The sequence below is a fragment of the Schistocerca piceifrons genome, chromosome X (assembly GCF_021461385.2).
Source record: "Schistocerca piceifrons isolate TAMUIC-IGC-003096 chromosome X, iqSchPice1.1, whole genome shotgun sequence".
NCBI lineage: Eukaryota > Metazoa > Arthropoda > Insecta > Orthoptera > Acrididae > Schistocerca > Schistocerca piceifrons.
In genome coordinates, this window is record NC_060149.1 from 7014271 (window position 1) to 7038814 (window position 24544).

The window sequence follows — 24544 nt, forward strand, 5'->3', positions numbered from 1 at the left end:
CAGACGTCTGTGATAGTGTAGTGTTGTAGGAACTGTGACCATGGTGTATTTGAACTCTGAAAAGGCGGAGATGATACTCATCTATGGCGAGTGTCGACGAAATTCAGCTGAAGCCTGCAGGGTGTATGCAGAACGGTACCTGGACAGAGAGCATCCAGCGTGCCGCACATTGCTAAACATCTACCGCCAACTGTATGCAACAGGTACGGTCGTAGCACGCAAACGGGTCCGTAACAGGCCCGTCACAGGAGAAGCGGGTGCAGTTGGTGTGTTAGCTGCTGTTGCCATGAACCCACAGATGAGTACACCGCTTTCACCCGTTTCATATGTCGCTACATCAGCAATTACATGGTGATGACTTTACTCATCGAGTGCAATTCTGTCACTGGGCATTAACAGAGAGTGCGTCGCAGTTCTACCCGTTTACCGATGAAGCGGGTTTCACAAACCACGGGGCAGTGAATCTACGGAACACGCATTACTGGTCCGTGGATAATCCTCGCTGGCTCAGACAGGTAGAGCGACAGCGACCGTGGACTGTAAATGTATGGTGCGGAATCATTGGCGACCACCTCATTGGCCCTCACTTCATTGCAGGGGCCCAAACAGCTGCAACATACATCGCGTTTCTACAGAATGATCTGCCAACGTTGCTCGAAAATGTCCCACTGGAAACGCGTCGACGCATGTGGTATCAGCATGAAGGTGCACCTGCACATTCCGCAATTAACACTAGGCTGACCCTTGACAGGATGTTCGACGGGCGTTTCATAGGACGTGGAGGACACACAAATTGGCCAGCCCGTTCTCCTGATCTTACACCTCTGGACTTCTTTCTGTGGGGTACGTTAAAGGAGAATGTGTACCGTGATGTGCCTACAACCCCAGAGGATATGAAACAACGTATTGTGGCAGCCTGCGGCGAAATTACACCAGATGTACTGCGGCGTGTACGACATTCATGACGCCAGAGATTGCAGTTGTGTGTAGCAAATGATGGCCACCACCTTGAACATCTATTGGCCTGACATGTCGGGACACATTCTATTCCACTCCGTAATTGAAAACGGAAGCCACGTGTGTACGTGTACCTCACCCCTCATGGTAATGTTCGTGTGCGTCAGTGAAAAAGACCGATAAAAAGGTGTTGGCATGTGGACGTAATGTGCTGTTCCAGTCTCTTCTGTACCTAAGGTCCATCACCGTTCCCTTTGAATCCCTACGTAATTCGTTGCTCTCCGATACACACGATCGAACAGCGGAGGAGTGGTACTCAAGCGTCAACTTTAGGTTACAATATCTCCGGATGTAATTAACATTTTAAAATGCAACAAACGGCACTGATTACGTATTTATTTATATGTTCAGATATGCTAACAAAACTAACGGGGTTCCATTTAAAAAAACTTAGGTTTGTGTTAAAAAACATATTTCCGTGCATTTTTTTATGGTTTGTATTAACCAATTACACTAGCCACTCTCCTCACGTTCGGGCTGTGGAATCGATTCGTCAGTATTTGACGTGGTTTACGAAATATATCCAGCGATAATGTTAGGTGACTCACCCTGTAAATTCCAAACATAAGAATTTTCTATGGTGGAAATGGGCATAGTAATAAATCAGAAGCTTTTAGAGACACCAGTTCCCTCTAACTACATCTACCCACGTCAAATGATTCATAAGGTGTCAAGAGAGGGAACTGGCTTATGCATGATCTGTGTCTTCGGAAATCATACTGATTTCCCCAGAGAAAGCAACTTTTGCAGGTCCGTCATTACGTTTGTATTTAGATGATGTTCTGTACTCTGCTACAAATTAATGTGATTGATGTAGAACTGTAATTCTGTGGACCAGTTTCTCCGTGTTTCTTTCAGGTGAATATGGCTTTGTTTCAAACGCTGGGAACAGTTCTCTGCTTGAGATATCATCCCTGAACCACTGAGTTTGGAAACTATGTATACACCTAAAAATTGTTTAAGGTACTATTATTGACTGCTATTTCTATCATCGTTGCAGTTCCACGATTTTTGAATGCTTTCGTTTTGCAGCTGCGATTTCGGTCTATATCTCACCAACAAATGTCTAAATAGTCTTCACATGCGATTAAAATATCGTCAGGATTTGAAGAAGTCGTCCGATAATACAGTATATTGTTAGGGTGAATACTGGTAGCCAAAGGTGTTTCTGTCACTTCTGCCTCCCTGCGGTGTTCTTTTGTACTTACTGAGCAGTAGGCGCCGTCTCTTGAATCTTCACGATGTTTGTTTGCCCACGGCAGACTGTGCTGCCTTTAAGTATTGCCCTCGGTATACATGTTTCTAGAGTTTTATCGATAGTCGTTTAACGTTGAACCACGGTCTTACGGTACCCATTTAAAGTGGTCATAGTTGCTGGTTGAAAAATTTAATCTCTTTCTTATAATTTACCGCAGATACAGCCTATTTGATTTATTTTTGTGCTCTTGATACCTTGGTGACTGTTTTTTCCACATACGCATCTTCTGGGTCTGCTGCCAACAAATTTAATCCACAGGTAGGTGTCACATCGATCTTTGATATGTAATTTTGAGGTAAAACTTCAGTAACAGTTTCCAAGAGTGTTGTTCAGTTTGAGGTTGCGCCATGGTGGAAAGCGGATCCAATCACATTAGGTCTTCTGTGGTTTCCATAAATCACTTAAGACAAGTACGGCCATTTTCCTTACCCATTGCTCTCCAAACCGACCTTGTGTTTCGTCTCTGATAACCTCGTCGTCGAAGGGGTGTTAAATCCTAATCTTTCCTGTCTCATTACCAGGTTGTTTTCCTCTTCCGCTACTTCTAGACCAGTAATTTTCCAACCGTATCGCTTGGTGGTTAAAAATCCCCTGCAGCTATTGTGCACTGATATGGAACCTAGATTATACCCCATTAAACATTTATTCGAATTTAGCAGTTGTTTCTGCCTTGTGCGACCTCAGTGGGAATTCGGAGAAATTTATCCAAGAGGGAGAAAAATTCAAAAGTTAGTAATTTTATTATAACTGAATGCGTGTGTAGGATAACATGTTCTGGCTCAATAATAAATCTGACAAGAAGTGCAAAAGTTTCATTACTTCAAACAACTGATATTTTTCCATTTAGTATTTTAAGCCAGACAGCTGAGATTGATTAACGGTAAGCGCATTTCAGTAGAATATTCGAAGTACATCTTTTTAAAACACCAATATGAATATGGATGCCATATTTTGATTTCAACGATCTGAAATAACATCTTCGGGGCATCCAACGAATTACTAAACATAGATCTATAGAACATTCAAAAGATTGCAAAAATTCCCATATTGTAAGAGGAAACGGAAAATTATAAGCTACAAAATAAAAAGGCAGAATGATTTAGCAAATCGTATTGTGCATAAACAAAAACAGCCAACAAAAATGGCAGATAATACTCTTTGTAGTGGAGAAACAGGCAACAAACTTCATAAACGACTTATTGAACTTTGATGGCATTTGCAACACATTATTTGCATACTGGCTTTACATCTGACCACGTCAGTTGATTTAATCCACTAGTTTCATGCTTTTCATTTTTTGATGTTGAACTAAATGTGTTTTGAAATCTGCATGTTTGTGTTGCTTGGATCCAGTGTAGCAAGTGTAGCCTAGGTCCAGAATACGAGCAGAAGAACGTGGGAAATCTCTCAAAATCACCTTCAAAGTGGCCATATGAATACTGACCTTCAACAACTGAACCAAATCAATCCTCGTTTGAAATTTGGCACATTATTGAGCAGCCCTGCCAAGTGGACTGCCTGCGTGTACCGCTGGGTTGCACGCAGTGGAGTTTGAGACGGTGTTAATTTTTGGTAAAAAGAAAGAGGTCCTGTACTCTGCTGGTGAGTAGAGTAGCAAACAATCATTGCTACAAATTTATGAAAATTCTGTAAATATTGAAAAGTCCGTATCCAGATTCCAATAGGCGGCAAGTGCTCGCTCTTGTGGACGCCCGTGGCGACACCAAATTCATTGGATACCGTAGAAACAAATTTCATCCTGCGCAAGCATGGCTGTAGTGAGGCATGATAATCAATACATAGAAAGGACCCCGAAAAAGAATGTGTGAGTATTTTTCTCGTGTCACCTGTGTCTACGCCGCCGTAACACGAGCCGCATACTCCCTGGGGTGCACTAACGTCAGTTCATACGCCGACAGCTGCGCCAGAGCGATACTGGTCGATGGGTGGAAAGCGTCGATGTCAGAGCAGTTGTAAACTTGACAGACAGACAACTGTTCTCTCCGAGGGACTTCATTTCGTAGCGGATCCCACTGCACTCGCTCTTGCTCTCACTGCGTGCAACCCCCTCACGAAGCAGTACCAAAGGATTCTCATCAATCACAATCTATGATTCAAACACTGTGAAAAAATTGTTTGATAAAAAGAAAAATTCAAATTAATACATCCTCCGATTAAAAGACAGAGATAAGTCTGCATTGTTTTACCAGTTGCTTACACTGTCCCTCCTTACTTAGTTTTATCGTTGTGCATTCTGCAGGTATTCTCCACATGCTAATGTAGTTGATGTGACTCTTCATGAGACAGAACGCATAGTCACAGGCTGCCTTACACCATCTCCAGTCAACAAGAACTTCCCACTCGTGGGGATAGCATCTCCGGATATAAGAAGACAAGTAGCATCACATATTGTAAGCAGGAGCAGGAAACTGGTCCAAGGTATGCACTGTAAGGGGCTCACGTATATCGATCACGATTGAAATCCATTGAAAGGTTCCTCACTACAACAGTAACAATTACAATTTTAGCAGAAGCACACCGAACTGAGCTGGGGAGGGCAAAGTCCCCTGGAGGATTAAGGACAGCAAACGAGAAGCTACGATCAAACGGGACTTGGAAGGTGCTTAAGAGATTGAGAACAGGGGTGACAATGTGGACCATTGATTTGAGGGAGAAGTCGGATATTAGTGATGATGAACTTTGTGAGTGTGAGGCAAGGCATGACTCTCAATACTTGTTGGTTTCCAGTAATTTGTGCGAAACCGGTGGCACGAAAGACTTGCTTCCGTCGAATGACGGTGCCGTTATGACTGCTGAACATTAAACTCACGAAGTGTGGAATATCCCTCAATCATTAATATTAGAATGAAGTTTTTGGATTACGAGGGCTATTCGGAAAGTAAGGAACGATAGGTTGCGAAATGGAAACCACAGTGAAAATGAAAACTGTTTTATTTGCGACGGTTAGCTACACCTTCCAGCTACTTCCCTACACAGTCACCGCTCAGACTTAGACATTTGTCGTAGCGTTGTACCAGCTTCTCAATTCCCTCGTTATAGAAGACAGCTGTCAGTGCTTTTTAGCAATTTTCTACTCTGGACTGCAGCTCGTTGTCTGTGTCAAAACATTGTCTTCGTAGCCAGCGGTTCATTTCAGCAGGGGTAGCCAATTACGTGCTGTATTGTGGGTGATCAAACACTTCCCATCGAAAACGCTGCAGGAGCATCTTCGTTGCCCCTGCAGAGTGCGGCTGAGAATTGTCGTGTAAAAGGAGCCACATGACAGTTATGTTATGTGGATTACATAATTTTAGGCCAAATCTTTCACCAGGCCCTCATACTTGGTGGGAGACGCTAATTTCTAGCCATCTTTACGTTCTCACTCTGAGCTCAGAACTGAAAAGAGAAACATGATACGATCGACTGGCGTACTAGACACAGTGCCAAACGCATCTGTGCAAAACTTCACCAGATTTTCACTGTATTTTCCATTTCGTGACCGATCGTTCCTTACTTTCCGAATAACCCTCGTATATTGTGGTTTAGTGATTTTTTGGACTAGGATAAGTAAATAAATTTATTTTTACGATTTGTGGTGGAAAAACTGACTTATTTTTCCTTTACGAGTATGAGCATGAGTTTATGTAAATACTGCTTAGCTATTTAGACCGAAAAAGTACGTCATACATAGTGGATCAGCATTATGTATCAAATATTAGCGTTTGGTTGTGAAGAGAACTAAAAACAGTACTGAGGCCAAATTACTGGAAAGAGCCAATCTTAATCTCAGCACAATCATTCACGTTGCATCCATTCATGACCTACTCTGCTTTTCCTTACTTCACAGAAAATCAAGTAGCTATTAACTATTTACATTTCGCACACATTGCTTTAAAATACCCTGCGTAACATCAAGGGGTATTAAAATTTTCTCGGGCTTCCAGCCGCGTCAAATCATTCTTACCACTTGACAATGACTGAGGAGAGCTCGGTCGAAAGCTCGTGGGATTTTAACCACCTGACGCGGCTGGAAGCCCGAGAAAATTTTATTAATTCGTATCGCTGCGAAACCATGCATTCATATATAACGTGGTATCATTTGAAGCTTACTGTAGAAGCAGCAACTCTCAGCACCTAAAGACATGAAGGCGCCTAACACCAATAAGGCAACCAAATGAGAGTACCGCAGATTAAAGCATGAAAAAAGCCAGTAGGAACAGCGCTAAACTCTTACCTTAAACTGCGTTATAAACGAAGATCATCAACTGACATAAGGATGGGGTGGGCCTGTCGCATTGTAGATTATCTCTGATCGCAGCACTGGACAACAACCACATCATCTCCTGGCCTTGGAGCACAGTTATCGCTGTCCCCAAAGGTACCATCGCTAACCGCACGCTACAAAGAAACGGCGTTCAAAACTGTGCTGCGACAGACGATAAAATACCGCTGCAGTGTTTGAGCCCATATAAAAACGACACGACGAGAGACGACGAAGGAACTCAGTAAAGGCGCAATATGTTAGCGTAGTCATTACCAAAGGGCAGTGGCGACGCAGAGGGAACTGAAATAATGATCATTAGAGGAAGACCGACTCGGAGTTCAAGGTAGACCGTGCAAATTCCTGCTGCCGCCATTGTACAATCTCCGTAAGGGTCACGAGAGATGACCAATGAGAAACCAATCTAAAGTATGGGAAAGTCATGTTTCTCGCATTTCACATGCGAATTAACCGGGCTGGGCTGGATCTAATACTACTACGAAATGATGTCCCCCTTAACAGTAAAGTTGCTTGCCGAGTGTATATGCAGGCACATGGAGTATATATAAGTAAGAGGGAGCCTCATAATGTGGAAAAAGCTCTTCTGGGGGTTATAAAATGTATGCGCTGATGGAATTGTGGTAAAGATAATGATTACACGTAGTGGCATATGATGATGATTGGTTTGTGGGGTGCTCAACTGCGCAGTTATCGACGTCCATACAAATTCCCAACCTTTGCTCAGCCCAATCTCGCCACTTTCAAAAATGATGATGAAATGAGGAGGACAACATAAACACCCAGTCATCTCGAGGCAGGTGAAAATCTCTGAGCCCGCGCTCGGGAAGCGAGAACGCGACCGTGAGACCACGAGCCGCACACATAACGACATAGGACACCACACAGAGTTTGCATGGCCATGTTGCAAGTGCATGACACGGTGATAAAATACTGACATACAGGGTTCGAACAACTGTATAGACATATGGAAACACCGCGACAAATGCATGCTTGAACACGAATATAGATATTAGCCGAGCTTACACGTTGCGGCGTTGTATTTGACCTCGAACGGCTACTGTGAAGTGTCCTCAATATGTTGCAAGTGCCAGAACAGTGTCCTGTGTAGTTGTAAGCGCATTATGTCGGAGCTAAGCGAATTCTAAATTGGGTAAATTATTAGTACTCGTGTGGTGGGTGCCTCCATAACCAAATTTGCCGACGTTTTTGATGTTTTAAGAGACACCCTAAAAAAGATTTTTACCGCACACAGGGAATGCGGGTAATAATCATCCGCTAAGGCACACGCGAACAAAGTATATATTGAGCCGTCGTGACAGCCGCTCATTGAAGCGGATTGTGACGAAAAATAACAGAACGACAGCTGCAAAAGTCACTGTAGAATAGAAAGTCACGCTCGCAGACACTATTGGCACCTTAACAGCACGAAATGAGCTCAATGATCAGGGAATTACAGGGTGATCTGAAATTCTAAAGCCACGTATCAGTTATGGAAATACTCGGGGAGGTAGAGATGCTCGAGCGCCGGATCGAATCCGCCTGCCGGGTTAACGACAATAATTGGCGTGTCGGCGACCCGGATGTGGATTTTAGACGATTTAACACATCCCAATGGGTGAATACCTGGTTGACACCCAAGTTCCGCCTCAGTTAGATTCACAAATACTTAAATACGTTTCGCTGCTTTCACGTGAATAACGTTACACACAGACAGTTTGGATATATGTATGCCGTCCTGGATGGAGGGGGTGGGGTGGGGGGCGGGTAACAGGGTGTCGACCGGACGGGCATCGAGCCAGCCCTTAAATCACCCTTGCCAAATCCCCCAACATCCATGCGGGTCAACAACCGTGCGGGACAAGCGGGACAAGGACACATGGGTGTTCAGGCAGCCATATTGGGGGATTTGTTGTCCCCATGGTTACTCTGCAAAGGTCACATTACTGCCATTTTGGCTGGTCAGGTCCATTCCATGGTACAGTGTTTGTTCCCGGTAGTGACGACAGAGCCCCTGTTTACACATCTCGCATCGTCCACGAGAATGTATTGTCGCTTCTGCCCTGGCCACCACAATCACTAGATCCCAATGTTATTGAACCTTTATGGTCTACTTGATCACTTTCCACCTACATCATCGTCACGTCAATTTGCCAATATTTTCCAAAAAGAATGGAACGAGTTCCCTTGAAAACCATACGGGGACTGTATTTTTCTATTCCGAGACGATTGGCAGTTGTTTTGAACGCTAACGGCTTTCCTGCACCGTATTAGGCATGGTACTGGGTTGTGCCTTTGGTTTTTCCATATTTTTGTCCATCTCCTGTATGTGTGTTATGTTCCACAAAATTAAAATCGCTCAAACACATGTAATTAAAACAATTGCACATTACTGATCGAATAATAAAAGTTTTGGTATTATTTCATTTATATATTTCGATATTTTGTCTCACTTTATCTTGGAGAGTGCTGATATTTAGAAAGTACAACTTTGAAGGAAACGAGAGGCGAAATTATGTACAGGGAAATGGGGAAAAACATTATACAAAAATACTCTAAGTTTCCGATAATGCTAAAATGAGGAAGGGAAAGAAAACTTACGTTAAGTAAAATAATTCTGTAGGAATAAGTATTTACTCCGATAAGCTATCTTATTTTTGTTAAGATCCACACGAAGGAAGACCACATACTTAAAACATACAGAGGCTCATTAATGTACGAGAAAATGTATTTCAGCGAGCACGTGCCCTCCGCCACAAATCAAACGGAATATTCCTGAGTTCAGATAGTGAAGTGTTAAACGCTATTACAGGATGCTGTAAACTGCGAGATGTGTAATATTCCTATTCGTCCTCAACGACATCCCAAAAAGCAGACTTGTAGATAGTCACACATGTGAAATCAATGCACAATCTCACTGCAACACACAGTATCGCTTTTTAATCAATAAAATCACAGGAAATATTGTATTCTGTCAAGCGTGATGACGTATGAAGTTTAGTTTTCCGGTATGTGCCACACAAGTATGACCACACAAACTATTTCACATTTTGTTTTTAAGTTTCAGTCATCAGCTCGAGCCTATCATGAAAAAAGCACGTCGACAGAAAAACATTAACTTATTGAGGAAACCATTCTTTCGTGTAACAGTATTGACATATATCTCGAAATCAATACCTAAAAATATGACGTAAAAGACACCAGTAATAAGTCTATATTTTTCTAATAATTATTATAGGTCTATATACAGCAGACGAAACGAAAGAGTATCTAAAGTGCAAATCAAATATTCGTACAAGCGCCATTTTCTTGGAATATGCAAAAGGACATGGATGTAGTGTCGCCAACAACGCCGTCACCTAGACCTCGTCAATCAGACGTGCTTACGCCGGGAAAAATGAGATGGAAGGTGCATCACAGATTTAATTAGAAGTTCATTGTTTGCATGGAGGGTGGATATGAATAATTCTTCATACAAATGACTACTGCCTGGGACTGCTAAATAGAAGATGTAAATTGAAATAAAGGCACCTTCTATAGTGACTAAACCTCTGTTAGCCCCACATTTAATTTCCATCTGAATTAACATCTCTGTTCACAGTGATTTACCATAGAATCCCTCCAGCAGAAAATTGCTCGCTGGAGGACAGTGTGCGTCACAGCTGTTAGTCAGAGAAAGCCAGAGAAGGGAAGCGGTTCCAAACACTGTAATTTCACGGTCCGCATCTCACATGCATAACACCTGTAGAGCAGAAGAATGAATTATACCGGGTATAAAGACCTTCGATGAGCAGAATACACCTCTCTTTCATAATTTTTGCCAGGGATTCCGGGAACAGCGATCGTTTATCACCACCTCTTTAAGCACGATATTTTGTAAAAGATTTGTGTGACCCATACTTCACTATTGCTCAAATATTTAAGATGCATATCAGATCAGACAAACTGGAGCCATCTAGCGCTCACAAAGAACTTGGCTGCTTAGGGAGTTTAAAAGGGAAAAGGGACGTTGATAAAACTTAACTGGCCAATACTACAACAACATCTCTCGAGAACCGCCTTCCAAAACTTGAAGAATCCCATTTCTTCACAACAACTGTGAATATTCTTCAGCTCCCTAATTATTAATACCGAGCGAGGTGACACATTGGTTAGTACACTCGACTCTCATTCGGGAGGACGACGGTTCATATTCGCGTCCGTCCATTCCGACTTAAGTTTTCTGTGATTTCCTTAAGTCGTTCCAGGAAACTGCGAAGATGATTCCTTTGAAAAGGGCGCGGCCGATTTCCCTCCCTATCCTTTCGTAATTCTACCTCGTGCTTCGTGTATAATGACCTCACTATCTGCGTGGCGCTAAACTCTAATCTTCGCTTTTCACTAACGAGGAGGATAAAGTAAGTGACATATGATTTCCCAGAAACACCACTAAGTGGAAGGAGAGTTAAAATAAAATAACACGTGTCTCGACTTATACATAGATATTCTACCGTTTACGAGAAAACGACTGCAAAAGTTTTCGATGTAACATGGACTCCTTTTAGAGGGCGCCGGTCTCAGATGAAGTGTTGGCGCAGAGGGTAGCGTCGCGGACTGTCGCTGTGTTCGAAAATCGATAATTATTTTTATTTATTTTATATTATTTTTAGTTTCTCATTTATGTAGTCATGTCTGTAGAACGTTACTACATGAATGTTTGTATCAAGTTATGGGATACAAAGCACTTCGTCTTCAGGCCACAAGTGGCCCATCGGGACCATCCGACCGCCGTGCCATCCTCAGATGAGGACGCGGATAGGAGGGGCGTGTGGTCAGCACAACGCTCTCCCGGCCGTTATGATGGTTTTCTTTGACCGGAGCCGCTACTAGTCGGTCGAGTAGCTCCTCAAGTGGCATCACGAGGCTGAGTGCACCCCGAAAAATGGCAACAGCACATGGCGGCCCGGATGGTCACCCATCCAAGCGCCGGCCACGCCCGACAGCGCTTAACTTCGGTGATCTGACGGGAACCGGTGTATCCACTGCGGCCAGGCCGTTGCCTTATGATCCCATATATACTGTAAAATTACAACTGGGTTTCACAGTGCCATACATTTATTATGTAGTGTATGTGCATGTATGGTATTTTCGGGTCACAATCTTTTCAAATGGGCATATTCTTATATTTCATTCTGATCTCAATTCTTATATTTTATTCTTATGTTTATTCTTCAGGAATATTTGGTATATTCATATGGTTGATACCGGTCGTAGAAACATTCGAAACACAGATATTCCGAACATCAGGAGCCTCACGAGAAGACAGACTTGCCAGAGTGACATTTCTTCTTGCGAATTTCATTCGGTCCGCCATGGTGGCCGAGCGGTTCTAGGCGCTACAGTCTGGAACCGTGCGACCGCTATGGTCGCAGGTTCGAATCCTGCCTCGCGCATGGATGTGTGGGATGTCCTTAGTTTGGTTATGTTTAAGTATTTCTAAGTTCTAGGGGACTGATGACCTCAGAAGTTAAGTCCCATAGTGCTCAGAACCAATTTCACTCGGGAAAGAAACGCCATTAATACTTCATGCGCTGGCGGTAATTTCGCGGGAAACCACGCATTATGGGTCACTTTTCCGAACACTGGCGCTTGCAACTGAATATGAGTCAAGGCACACCAAGGAACTTCACCTAAAACAATTTCAAATAATTTTCTTGTTTATTTATTGCTTTTTATAAATCATTCACCAGACATATAATTAGTAGAGGAATAATGTCAACGTTATTTTAGTATAAATTGGAAAAACATAAGTGTAATAATCTTGTCCGGATATGGGTAGAAAGAAGAAAAACAAACCAAAATAAATCATCGGGTTTCGAACACGGGGCACAAAATTGTGAAGCCCCGATGCCTGTCACTATGCCACCGCTTAGGATGAAATGTTTACTCGCCAACAGGCACATAAGGAACCTCGAAACCTTTGACCGTCGTTTCTCAGAAACGGTCGAATATCTATATATAATCCGAGACAGTTGTCCTCTTATAATTACCGCTCATCTAGTGGGTGAAATTTCCGGGAAGTTGCGTTATAGCAGTTGTCGTGTTCTCCTCATATTTATCCCGCAGAGATCGTCCAGTTGTTAAAACTCTGACCTAATATCCAGGAGGATGGAGTTACCTGTGTTCGGGCGCTCTGATTTAGGTTTTAGGTGTTTTTTAAAGTACTATCTGGAAATTTCTGGGATGAGCAACGCCTCAGCCGGCCACATGCCCTGTTCTCACAAAAGGTATATACTGTATGTATGTATAATGGAGCTATATATTTTCATTGTACTATGATAAGTCCTGTATCGCTGTGAAATAATCCCCGGTTAAAAAATAAGCAAGTAAGAAATGAGGAGTCCCACCGCTTCTGTTCAGGGACGAAGAGTAGGAAAAACGACACCTTGTACGTCCCGGTGCGAGCTGTTATTTGTCTAAATATATCCGAACAATGTGTATAGGATGTATGGGTACGAGGCTGATCAATATTCGTAGTTACTCCCTTGGGAGACCGTTTTTGACGTTCTGAGCAGGTTCTCGCAAGAGGCGCGAGGTCTTTCTCCGAGAGTTTGCCAGTTAAGATGTGTCACCGTCTATATGACACACCCTCGCCACCGAGCGAGGAGACGCAACGGTTAATTCAATGGAATCGCATTCGGGGGACGCAGTTCAAATCCTCGTCCGGCTACGTAGATTTATATTTTCCATGCTTCCCCTAAATCGTCGAAGGCAAATGAGGCGAAGGTTCCTTCAGGACGATTCGTCAGGTTTCCTTTCCGTGTCCTCCGTAATTCAATGTTGTGCTTCGTCTCCAATGACATCATCGTCGACGGGACGTAAAACCCTAATCTTGTCTGTTTCCCTACACTCTCTCGTCTGCCAAACAAGCCTTTGATCAATCGCAGCGCTTGTTGTATAAGCGCGATATTTTGTGTCAGTGCGAGAGAATGTGGGTCCAATACATTATTCCAGTATGAGCCGCACCAGCACTCCGTATGGAATCTCTTCTGCAGAAAATCTGCATTTTGCCAATATCCTACCAATGAATAATTGACTGTCTTTTGGCTTACCTCCAGTTGAGCTATGTGATAGTTGTACTTCATATTTTCACTCCTAAATAATGGAATCGTATGATTTACGTAGTTATGACTCGTTATCGCAGTAGTCAAACAATACCCTGCTTTTAAGGGCTGTGCCTGCACAACATAGTAGTTTTCTACATTAAGAGCTAGTTTCTCGTCTATGCACCAGGCTGGAATTTGGTCGAGATCGAATTGATGTACTTAAATTATTAGTGGATAGATTTTACTCATAGATTTTATTTATATATTTGTTATTTTCCTATAGCCTGTTATCTAGATACAAGAACAGACAATATTTTGGACATGAATTGGTATGTACATAATATTTTAACATAATTTCTTCAAAATATGTTGGTACAAAGTTTGTTAGTATAACTAAGCGTTATGGTATTCATGGGGAGGGGGGAGCGAGGGAATATATATCAAATATCTACACTGAAAGAAATAAAATCGAAAGAAAGTGAAAAACTTCTAAATACTAGCGTTCTTTATAAGTTCATCCGTTCATTCGGAATCCAGAAGGCACATGCATACTGTTGTACTGTACTGTATTACTGGTTCACAAATTTTGTAATTTATAATTCTACCCAACACTACAGTGCACAGTAGTATATTACACTTCGTTACTGTACTTGGTATCAGGATCATGCCAGATTTCTCATTTGTCTGGGTAGTTAGCCTCCAGCGGGCTGAGGCACAACTCGAAGTTCACGGAGGCTGCGCTGCTGTGTGGCCCAAGGTGTAGAGATTGTGAGATGGCTGTTTGGTACAGGTAGATGTTCTGCCCTGGGTTGTCTCGCTCTCCGACGTGTATGGCCTCTCCTTGCTTGTCTCTCAGCCATATAGGCTTGCAGTTCATAATCTGATATTCTAGCTGTCCGCGGGTTCAGCTTATGACACAGTTTCTCTTTTGGTATAATGTCGTAATTGTTGTATTACCAAACACGTTCCCGCCCTGGTCCTTGTATCATTTGCGAAAAGCCTGAGATAGGCTAGTATTCTATAGTAGGCGCATTTTATTTCAAGAAACATATTTTCACATTACTGCCGATGTAGCGCAGCGGTAAGACGATAGACTCGTATTCGAGATTACGGCAGTTCGAATCCCATCTCGGCACTAAGATTTAGGTTTTCAGTGATTTCCCTAAATCATCTGAATGCCGGAACGATTCAGCGACACAGCAGATTTCCTACCTATGCATCAGACTCCCGAGTTCGTCCTCCACTCCTAACGATCTCGTCGTCGTCAGGACATTAAACCCTAACATCTATTTAGTTTGAGGTAAACAGTAATGGCTCTACGATTAAAAATGGAATATTATAATTATTACTAATGCAATTGCTAACACAACCATTGTCAACGTCGCTACTACCATGTCGACGTCCACTACTACTGCTCTGATTGTCAGTGACATTAGTGTTCCGTGCAACAGACGTCGAATTCTATATCCATAGGATAAGCATTTCAGCGAAATGACACAAAGTAGGTACAAGTAACGCCATATAGACAGGCCAGTCACATTAAAGTGACCACCGACTTTGTTCGACGTGCCGCGGCGGGCGCGTTGCCACGGTCCGTGCGGCTGCCTCCGTCGGGCATTGGTGTGTGTTGTACATAGGTAGATTAATTAATGTGTAGGCTTAGGGACTTATGACCTCGGCAGTTTGGTCCCATAAGACCTTTCCACAAATTTCCAAATTTTGTTCGATGTCAGCGTGCCATAACAACTCACAGAAATGAGACGGCAGCGCTAGGAGTGGAGTGTATGAAACGTGTGTCGTAAGGACACGAAAATAGTGCCGTCGTTATTGTAATATGGAAACGGAGCGTTTCATCTGACGTCCAAAATGGTATCATCGTTCGCTTTTGGCCCAAGGATGGAACCATTTATGTATTTATTTATTTATTATTTATTGCCAAATTATAGACCTGTTACCTGATGTTTAAAACAGGTCGTACAACGTACAATTTTCGTTTTTCACCTTTTTACAGTTTTCTTTTCTTTTGATTTATCTACACATTTACAAAGAACGATACTTTTCAAAATAACAATAATTTTAGGTTGAAACATAAATAAAATTTTGTTGTTTTTTAAGAAGAATATAAAAATAAAATAGGATAGAGGAGAGATTTGTTAGTACCATCACCGAATGTGACTGACGGTGAATACCTGGGAATGGTTTCTTGAGCCGTTGTCCGCCAGTCACTCACACACACACACACACACACACACACACACACACACACACACACAAGTGGTTATTAGTAGAGAAATAACTTGCTTATCCTATTTTTTACTAATCCTATGTATTAACTACTTTAGGTGCCCATCCATGTACAGCATTTGGTGTTTCCTTGGCTAGATCGACAGCACTTTTGGTTATTTACTATCACATCTCAGCTTCCTCCTCCTGTTCCTCCTCATTGTCACTATTTTCGCTGTCTCTGTGGGTACCGCTGTCCATCCTCTGGAGATTGTTGTTACGCTGCACATAGGCATGTCTGTAATTTCGTGTCCGCATGTATTCTTCATGTGTTGTTTTTGAAATACTGTTTGTCAGTGCGTTTAACTGTGCCCATTGTTCTTCGTCTCTTATTGTTGTGTATATATCTATGTCTGTATCTGTGTAGTCTAAGTATAGTGTATGTCTATTGTTCGCGTACTGCCCGCAGAAAAAGACAGAGTGTTCTGGGGAACCTTCTTCCCCGCATGTGCATGTAGGTGTCTGCCTCAGACTCATGCGGTTTAAGTGCGTGGGATAAGGTCCGTGTCCGGTTACCAAATGTACCATACCGCGACTGAGATCGATATGTCTCATTCTCAACCGCTCCCTTATGTCAGGGAGGAAGTCGTACAGTCTACGTCCCTTATCACTTACATCCCACTCACCTTGCCATGTATCCAAACGCCAACTTTTAAGGTGGCGTATCGTCTCTATCGGCACACCGGTTATTGTGTGTACCTTATCTAGTCTCCCCACCTTTAACCAGTACCTTGCAGCTCTGTATTTGATCGTGATATCTATGGGGCATATTCGGAGCACCACACACAGTGCATCCGCTGAGGTGGTACCGAAGGCTCCGGATAGCCTAAGTAGGACACTGCTCTGCCCTCGTCTGACGGATGCTATGTTGGTGACCACGGTCAGTCTATGTGCCCACGTGCTAGCTGCGAAGCTGAATACTGATTCGAAGAGCGCACCGTGGTATGTACGTATGACTGGTGGAGGTAGTCTGTACTGTTTTGAATTTAGTCTCACCAGTTTGTGTACTATTTTTTCTACTTTGTCTGTTGTTAGCTTTATGTGTTCGTGGAAATTCAATGTTTCATCTATGTGTACCCCAAGATAGCGCGTAATGTGTGCTCGTTTGATGTTTGTGTCCCCAATTTTAACCGGAGGATTCCTTTGGAGTGATTCATTCAGTAAAGTGTATGTTGTTTTGTTCGGCTATCCTGAGTTTGTTGTTGTGACACCACTGAGTAATTGTTTGTAATATTCCACTGGCTTTCTCTTCTAACTGGGCTCCGTTGTTTGCAGTGACTACATCTAATAGGTCATCTGCGTAGGCGACAATTCCGTCTGACCTGTCATCCGCATCCAGGAGTTGTAGGAGGGGTTCGATTGTCATGTCCCAGAAGATGGGGCCGCAGATCGACCCTTGAGGACAGCCTTTGGTAATTCTTTTAATTACTTTCCGGCTGTCCATCTGCGATTCGACTACTCGGTCTTTACACCAGTCTAGAAAACTGTTGTACAGTGACTGCGGTACCTCTGAAACAGTGCGGGCCACCAGAGATTATCAAATGCTCCAGCAATGTCAATCATTATAGGCACGGCGTATTTCTGTTTTGTGGTGTTAACTATGTGCAGGGCCTGGTTGATGGCTTCATCTATTGATCTGCCAGTTCTGAAGCCAAACTGGTGTTGGCTCGTACCCCTGAGAGCTCTGTGTGTTTGCAGGCGCTTACACAGTAGCTTCTCTTGCATCTGTGCTATGGTGTTTATTAGGCATACTGGCCTGTAAGTCTTTGGATCTGAAGGATCCCTGTTCGCTGATTTCTTAATAATGACTGCTTTGGAGGTTTTCCATACTGTAGGTACCCTGCCCAGCCGTAAGGCATCGTTCAGTAACGTTGTTAGGAACGGGGTGATCTGCGGTGCTAGTTTTTTCAGTGTTTCCGAGTGGATACCATTTGGGCCAGGTGCTTTCTTGTTTTTGAGCTCTGAGATAGCTAGCGCAACCTCTTCTTGCGTAAAAGGACAGGTGACAGTTGCAGTGTTGTATGGTGTGTGTAGGTTTTCTCTTAGTGTTGCATGATATTGTGTGTCTGTATCGATAACGTTGTCAGGGAGCAGTTTATGCAGCAGAAACTCCCCTCGTCATCGTGCCGTCATCCTGCCTTAGCGTTCCCAGAACTAGTGGGGTTTTTATCTTCTCTGTCAGTATTTTGTATGGTTCCCCCATATATTTTGCTCTGTTTGTGTTGTTACAAATAGCTCCCATTGTTGTCCGCGCGTGTTGTATAGGGTCTGTCTATGTAAGTCTTGTGCATGTCTATATGCTTCAAGTCTTATTCGTCTGTCCCTATCTGCTACCGCCCTTTGATATAATTTTCGTTTGCGTCTTGCGTCTTGTTTGAGTCTCGTGAGTTCGTTGGTCCATGGTACTGGTGAGCATTTTGTGTTCTTTGCGGTCGGTATTGAAGTGTTTTGTGCATGTTGTATTACCTGTGTTAACTTGTGTGCTCCATAATCGATACTTCCAGTGATGTTTTCTAGACCGTGTCGTTGGATAATTTCCGTTAATTTGTTTCAGTCTGCTTTGTGCAACAGCAAGTGTCTGGTGTGTGATTTGGTCATTGTGTTCTGAGTGTGAGTTAGTGTATATGTTATGACATTATGATCACTACTGGTTAAGTTGTCGTGTACAGTCCAGTTTGTTACGTATGCCATTGCTGCATTATTTGCTAGCGTAAAGTCGATATTACTGCTCATACCATCGAACACTGCATATGGTGGTATAGGTCCTTCCGCATTCATTACATGTAATTGTGTTTCTTGTATTAGATCGGTGACGATGCGTCCTCTGTCATCTGTTCTGTCTGAGTTCCAGAGGGTCGATCTGGAATTAATGTCAGCACTTATCACTAATTTTTTGCCTCTGGCATACATTACTAGGTCTCTGATGTAGTCTGCGTACGGCTGTATTTGATGGCTGTATTGGGCGTACATGGATGCAATAACCCATGTGACGTTCCCATTAGTTAGCTCTATGGTAACCAAGTGTTGATTCCATAACTGTGTTACCTTAATTATAAGTTCTATTTAGAATTATTATTGCAGCCTTACAGTCATTGCTGCCTGTTATTGTGGTAGCATGTTTTGGTAGACATATCAGTTGCCCATTTCTATTATAAGGTTCTTGTAAGCACATGATGTCTGCCTGCAAGTCTTGTGCTATTTTAGGGATTTCCGCGCTGACTGTCGTACTGTTTTTTGTATTATGTTGTAAGATATTCATTTCTTGTCTATGTGTTCTGGGTGTTTTACGTGTACAAAAAATTTACTGCCAGTCTGTGAGTAATCGAAATATGTTCGTCCGTGTGCTCTTACATGATCTGTGTATATTTTGTCCAAGTCGAATGATACTGACCTGCGCAGGCAGACCTGGAGCATGAGATCGAGCAGCGGCTCTGCTGATGTAGGAATAATTTCTGTCCTTAGGATGATTCTGACTGTTTGGTCAGTTACTGGAAAACAGAGAGAATCTCCCTTTGGATGGCATAATCTAAGTAGCATCCGCTGCACTGTCTGCAGTATCCTTTTTTTTCTCTAGCCTACTTAAAAATAAGTTAAATTCTAAATTATCATAATTAGGTGTAGCTGGCTTGCTGTTGGTGCTGGTTTCTGTTGCGGCCTCTGAGGTGGTAGAGGACGGATTGTGGCTTGGTGTTGACCGCTGATTGGGAGACATTTTAAGACCTCTTTGGGATGTCACACGGTTACTTTTCGTTTTGTCACACGCTTCTTCAATGCTTTTTGCCTTCACACGTTTTTCACTGATGTTGGTGGTGCTTGCTGGCGTGGCGTCGGCGATGGTGGCGATTTGTATGGGACTGACTGCATGTGTTATGTTGTCTTTGTTAATGTTTGGAGTGGAGGTTGTTGCTAGACGCACGTTGACATCGTTGCAAATGTCACATGTCTCTCCCTCAGATTTGTCCTCATCTAATTGGTCTACTTTTGTAAGTCTGGGTCCGGTAGTTTTGCGTTTTGTATTGGTCTGTAGCCTGAGTGTGTCGATGTGTTTTGATTCAGGAACTGCGTGCCTCTCTGTTCCTTGTTCCTTTTCCGCGGGGTGAAGAGTGCCTCCCGAGACAAATTTGACTGGTTTGATTTACTCTTCACATTTACGTGTGTCGTAGTGTTTTCCATGTGATGATGATTCTGGTTTGTGTTCATCCTGTGTATGTGTGGTGTCATGTACTTCAGCTGGGAGAAATTGTGAAGGAGTATGTCGGTTTTGTTTGTACATTTTCTTGCGCACAATATATGTAAGCTCATCTTCCAACTCATCTATCCTCTGCGTTAATGTTATTTGGAAGTTTATCCAGTGGTGTAATTGTCTTTTAATTTGCTTTGCCACCTCGTAGTGGATGGAGCCACATATTGTCATGTCATCTATATATTCTACCGTATTAATGCAGCTATCCTGTAACATCGTTGAGTGTGTTTGGGGCGGGATGGCTTCATTATCGACGTAATTCTCCGGCCGAAGATTCATTTGTCTTCTCCAGGAAATTGCTCTTTGGCAGATTCTCTCTAATTTTGACGGTGATTTGTATTTATGTGTTTTGGGTGATTGGCTTTGGGCTTTGGTGTTTCTTGTGTGTGTGTTGTTTTTAGCTACCATAGCCTATACTGTCCTGGAGCCGGTCATGCAACAGTTTATAGGTCTGACAATCACCTCCTTCTGTTTTATTGCAGACGCGCCCTCTGTATTGGCCGGGGATACAGGCGCAAACCACGGACCTGCACTCATTGCGCTTGTGTCCTTGGTTGCCGCATTTGGCACACGTGACGTCGGCTTTTCTGCAGGTTTTAGTCGTATGTCCTATGTCGCAACACTTAAAACACTGGTTTACTACTGTATAGTCTTTCACAGAAAGTGATTCGAAGTCTATGTAGACTCTCTGTCTTCTTGTAAGGACTCTGTACAGGTGTGGGTTGACCTCCAGTATGTGGTGACTGAAACCCCTTCCCTTAGGCCCTGTTTTGAATCTTCTTTTAACCTCTCTATCGAAGTCTTTTTTTGTGGTGTCAGCGCTTAGATTCTGCTCGTAAAGGCTTTCTAGAAACTCTTCGTCGGTAAGTGTATCTGGCACGTGACATACTGCCACGAGTGGCTCACGTTTTCGCGGTCCTTCACAGATAATGGTGTGCCGGTCTTTAGTCTTTTCTATTATTTTTCGACAATCCACCTGTGTTTCCGTTTCTACTATGACTGCAGTCTGGGTGGTTCTGATTGATTTTATATTTATATTCTCATTCCTGGGAATTATATTCTTGGTGATTGTCTGTCGAACAGCTTTGGCGTCTTGATTTGCTGTCGATTTGATATATAGGGTTGTGGCCTGTTTTGTTTTAGCTTGTTGAATTCTTCGAGCCTCTTTGGTTTTGGGCTCTATAGTTAAGGCGGCAGCATATGTCAGTGTCGGTGCTTGTGTCTGTGCTTGTTGTGTGACTTTGTTAGTTAGTTCTCTTATTTGTTGCTGCAAGTCTTGGTTCACTATTCTCAATTCCCTACTTTCGTCCTCTAATTTCTCGGTCTTCTCTTGCAAAGTACGTATTTGTAAGTCTTTCACTGGATTCGAGGCTCTCTGTAGTTCTAGTCTTAGTCGCCTATTTTCATCGTTTAGGCAGGACAGTTTAGCTTCGAGGCTAGTTATTTCGAAAGCCAAAGGAAACACTTTGTCTCTAATGACAGTTAACAGAGAAGATGAAACATGCTTAGCTTTTAACTCTGAGTCGTGCTTCGGTAGCTCAGATGGTAGAGCACTTGCCCGCGAAAGGCAAAGGTCCCGAGTTCGAGTCTCGGTCGGGCACACAGTTTTAATCTGCCAGGAAGTTTCATATCAGCGCACACTTCGCTGCAGAGTGAAAATCTCATTCTGGACACGTGCAATTGTTAAGCAATTGACAGCACGGATGAACCTTAGGGCTACCGGCAGTGTCTCCTCGAGGACCATTCCGAGAAAGTTGGTTGGTACGGGCCTTCTCAGCAGGCGCCTGGTTCGTGCTGCCACGATTACTGGTATTCATCGGTGAGGAAGGCTGGAATTTGCACGCCATTACCGCAGTTGGACGTCTACTGAATGGCGACAGGTCGTCTTTTCAAATATCGCATTTTATGCTACGTCGGACAGATGCTGTTGGCGTGTGCGGCGTGAAAGTCTGAAAACAAACGACCTGCAACAATCTTCGGAAAGGTCCGAGCTGGAGGAGGGAGAGTGAAGGTCTGGAAAATGTTTTCATTGGATGTCCTGAGGGATCTCATCATTCTTGAAGGCATAGTGGATCAACTCAGGTATGTACCTATGCTTGGGGACCATGTCCATCCCTACGTGCGTGGTTCCACGAGCACTAGGATGAGTTAAATGTACTCTCCTGACCACCAAATTTCACGGATATAAACCCAATAGAGCATCTGTGCTGCCATCTCTATCGGGCTGCTCGCGCCGTGAATTCTCAGCCGAGAAACATAGCGATCGTGGCCACGGCACTGGAGGCGGCAGAGCCTCACTGGCACTCTTTCACCACTTCCGCGCTTCAAAATGTAGGCTTCTAACAGATGGTCACATTATTGTGTCTGGATCTTTCGTGCACATGTACCGTGTAAGCAAAAATTACCCAGCGAGTTTCTCATTCAGAAAGAGGATACGCATGTTGTTTGTTTCTTAGAAGAACGTATTATACTTCATGTTATAAGTAGAAGCGTCCACCAGCGTGTGACCGAATTTGACGGCGAAAAATTGTGGACTTCGACACCGCTGTTTATTGTTACATGACATTACTGCTCGCGTTGGTCTGGATCACACGACTGTCATACGAACATGAAATCGAGGGATTCAGGAGGACCGTCCTCAACGCCATGCAGGATCTCAATGGCGCACCGTAAACATCGTCTGTTAGGACAATTACGTTGTTCACACAGTCGTCCAGGATCGCATAGTCACGTCACATACCTTGAATCGAGGAATGGACTTGTTGTCAGCAAACCAAATATCCACACGGATAATGCGACGAATGTGACCGCGGCGCCCAGTTTGCAGCTTCCCTCGACGCGGCAGCAGACGGAGGCAGTCTGACAGTTGTGGGCACAGCAACACATGATGCAGGGGTAGCACCACGTAGATTTTTGTAGACGAGTCTCCAGTCTTTGCGGAGAATGAACGTTGCCTGATTCCATTCGTCACTATCACACAGGCCCAGCACTCTGTGTGATAGTGTGGGATTGGTGTACAACATGCTGATCTCTAGTTCGCATAGCCGGTAATTTCTACAGCAGCCGTTACACAGATGACGTGCCCAAGCAAAAAAAGTTTCCTTTGTATACTTCTGGCCGGCCGAAGTGGCCGTGCGGTTCTTGGCGCTACAGTCTGGAGCCGAGCGACCGCTACGGTCGCAGGTTCGAATCCTGCCTCGGGCATGGATGTGTGTGATGTCCTTAGGTTAGTAGGTTTAATTAGTTCTAAGTTCTAGGCGACTGATGACCTCAGAAGTTAAGTCGCATAGTGCTCAGAGCCATTTTGTACACTTCTGTGCAGCTAGCAATCTCTCCATATCTTTTTTCCTATGATTATGGTTGCAAGGAACTTGCCCCTTTTCCTGGGGTGAGTTATCATATCCGTTTGGACCGTCGCCCCATGACGATTCAGGTTTCTCTGATTCCTTGTATACGGAGCGGCTCTGCATTTGCAGTGATGTGCGGGGAGTTGTTCGATTCAAATGATGTTCAGGATTTTGGATACTGTGGCAGCCATGTTTTATAGGATTTGGCAGATAGACTAGCGACTACATTATCTCCTGGACATCTGGTGTTTCATTCTAAATCAGTTGCTGCCCAACAGTAAGCACGTTCGTATAAGGAACGTATTTCCAGACAGTGTCCTCTATAGTAGCCTCTTCACCACAGGACCATTCGTTTGTTCCTTCCTTCTGATTTAGTGCAAATTTGTAGCGTACAGGACTAGGCACGTCAGAGGTTCAGCCCTCATGAGAGGTTCTTGTTCTTACACACAATCTTTGTTTTTGTTTGGGTTGAAGTTATAAGTTCGTGTTCCATTTTCCGTTTCGTACCAGCGTTTCCGCTACAAAATGAGGGTGCAGTTTATTATTTGTTTCTAATTTGTGGATGGACTACCACGTGATATGGATAAACAACTTAGGTTAAAGAGTCATGCCTCCTCTTCTGGAAAAACGCTAACATGTGTGCACAGAGTAACTCCCATATACAGCAGATGGACCATCAACAGCTCCACGACTCCTCACATACAGAGACACTAGAGACAGGTTAGGAGTTGGGCTCACGACATTGGTGCACTTTCTAGTGATTAGTAACTTCCCTCCATTACGCCTCACTGCCCCTTCTCTCGCCAAATGCTGGTGATGAAAGTTTCTTCCACACCATAATTTCACCCGGCTACTTCCGGATCAGGTGCCACCCTACGATCACCTTTTATCGACCTCGGTTTTGGTGGTGTCATGCAGGGAACGTTAACTCTGACGGTGACGACAGACTCCGGCCATAGCTTACACCTCTCGAGAGCTCCAATACCGTGAAAAGACGATCGTCTGCGGGCCCTCATTTTTCGCATGTTATCG

The 24544-nt window shown here is 43.6% G+C and overlaps 1 protein-coding gene and 1 pseudogene across 1 annotated transcript in view; one reads left to right on the forward strand and one right to left on the reverse strand.

The window, feature by feature from the left end:
• LOC124721291 (arrestin homolog) overlaps positions 1-24544 on the forward strand; it is a 157232-nt gene that overhangs the window by 51471 nt on the left and 81217 nt on the right. The gene's annotated exons all lie outside the window — the stretch shown is intronic.
• Positions 11477-11594, reverse strand: LOC124723543 (annotated as a pseudogene).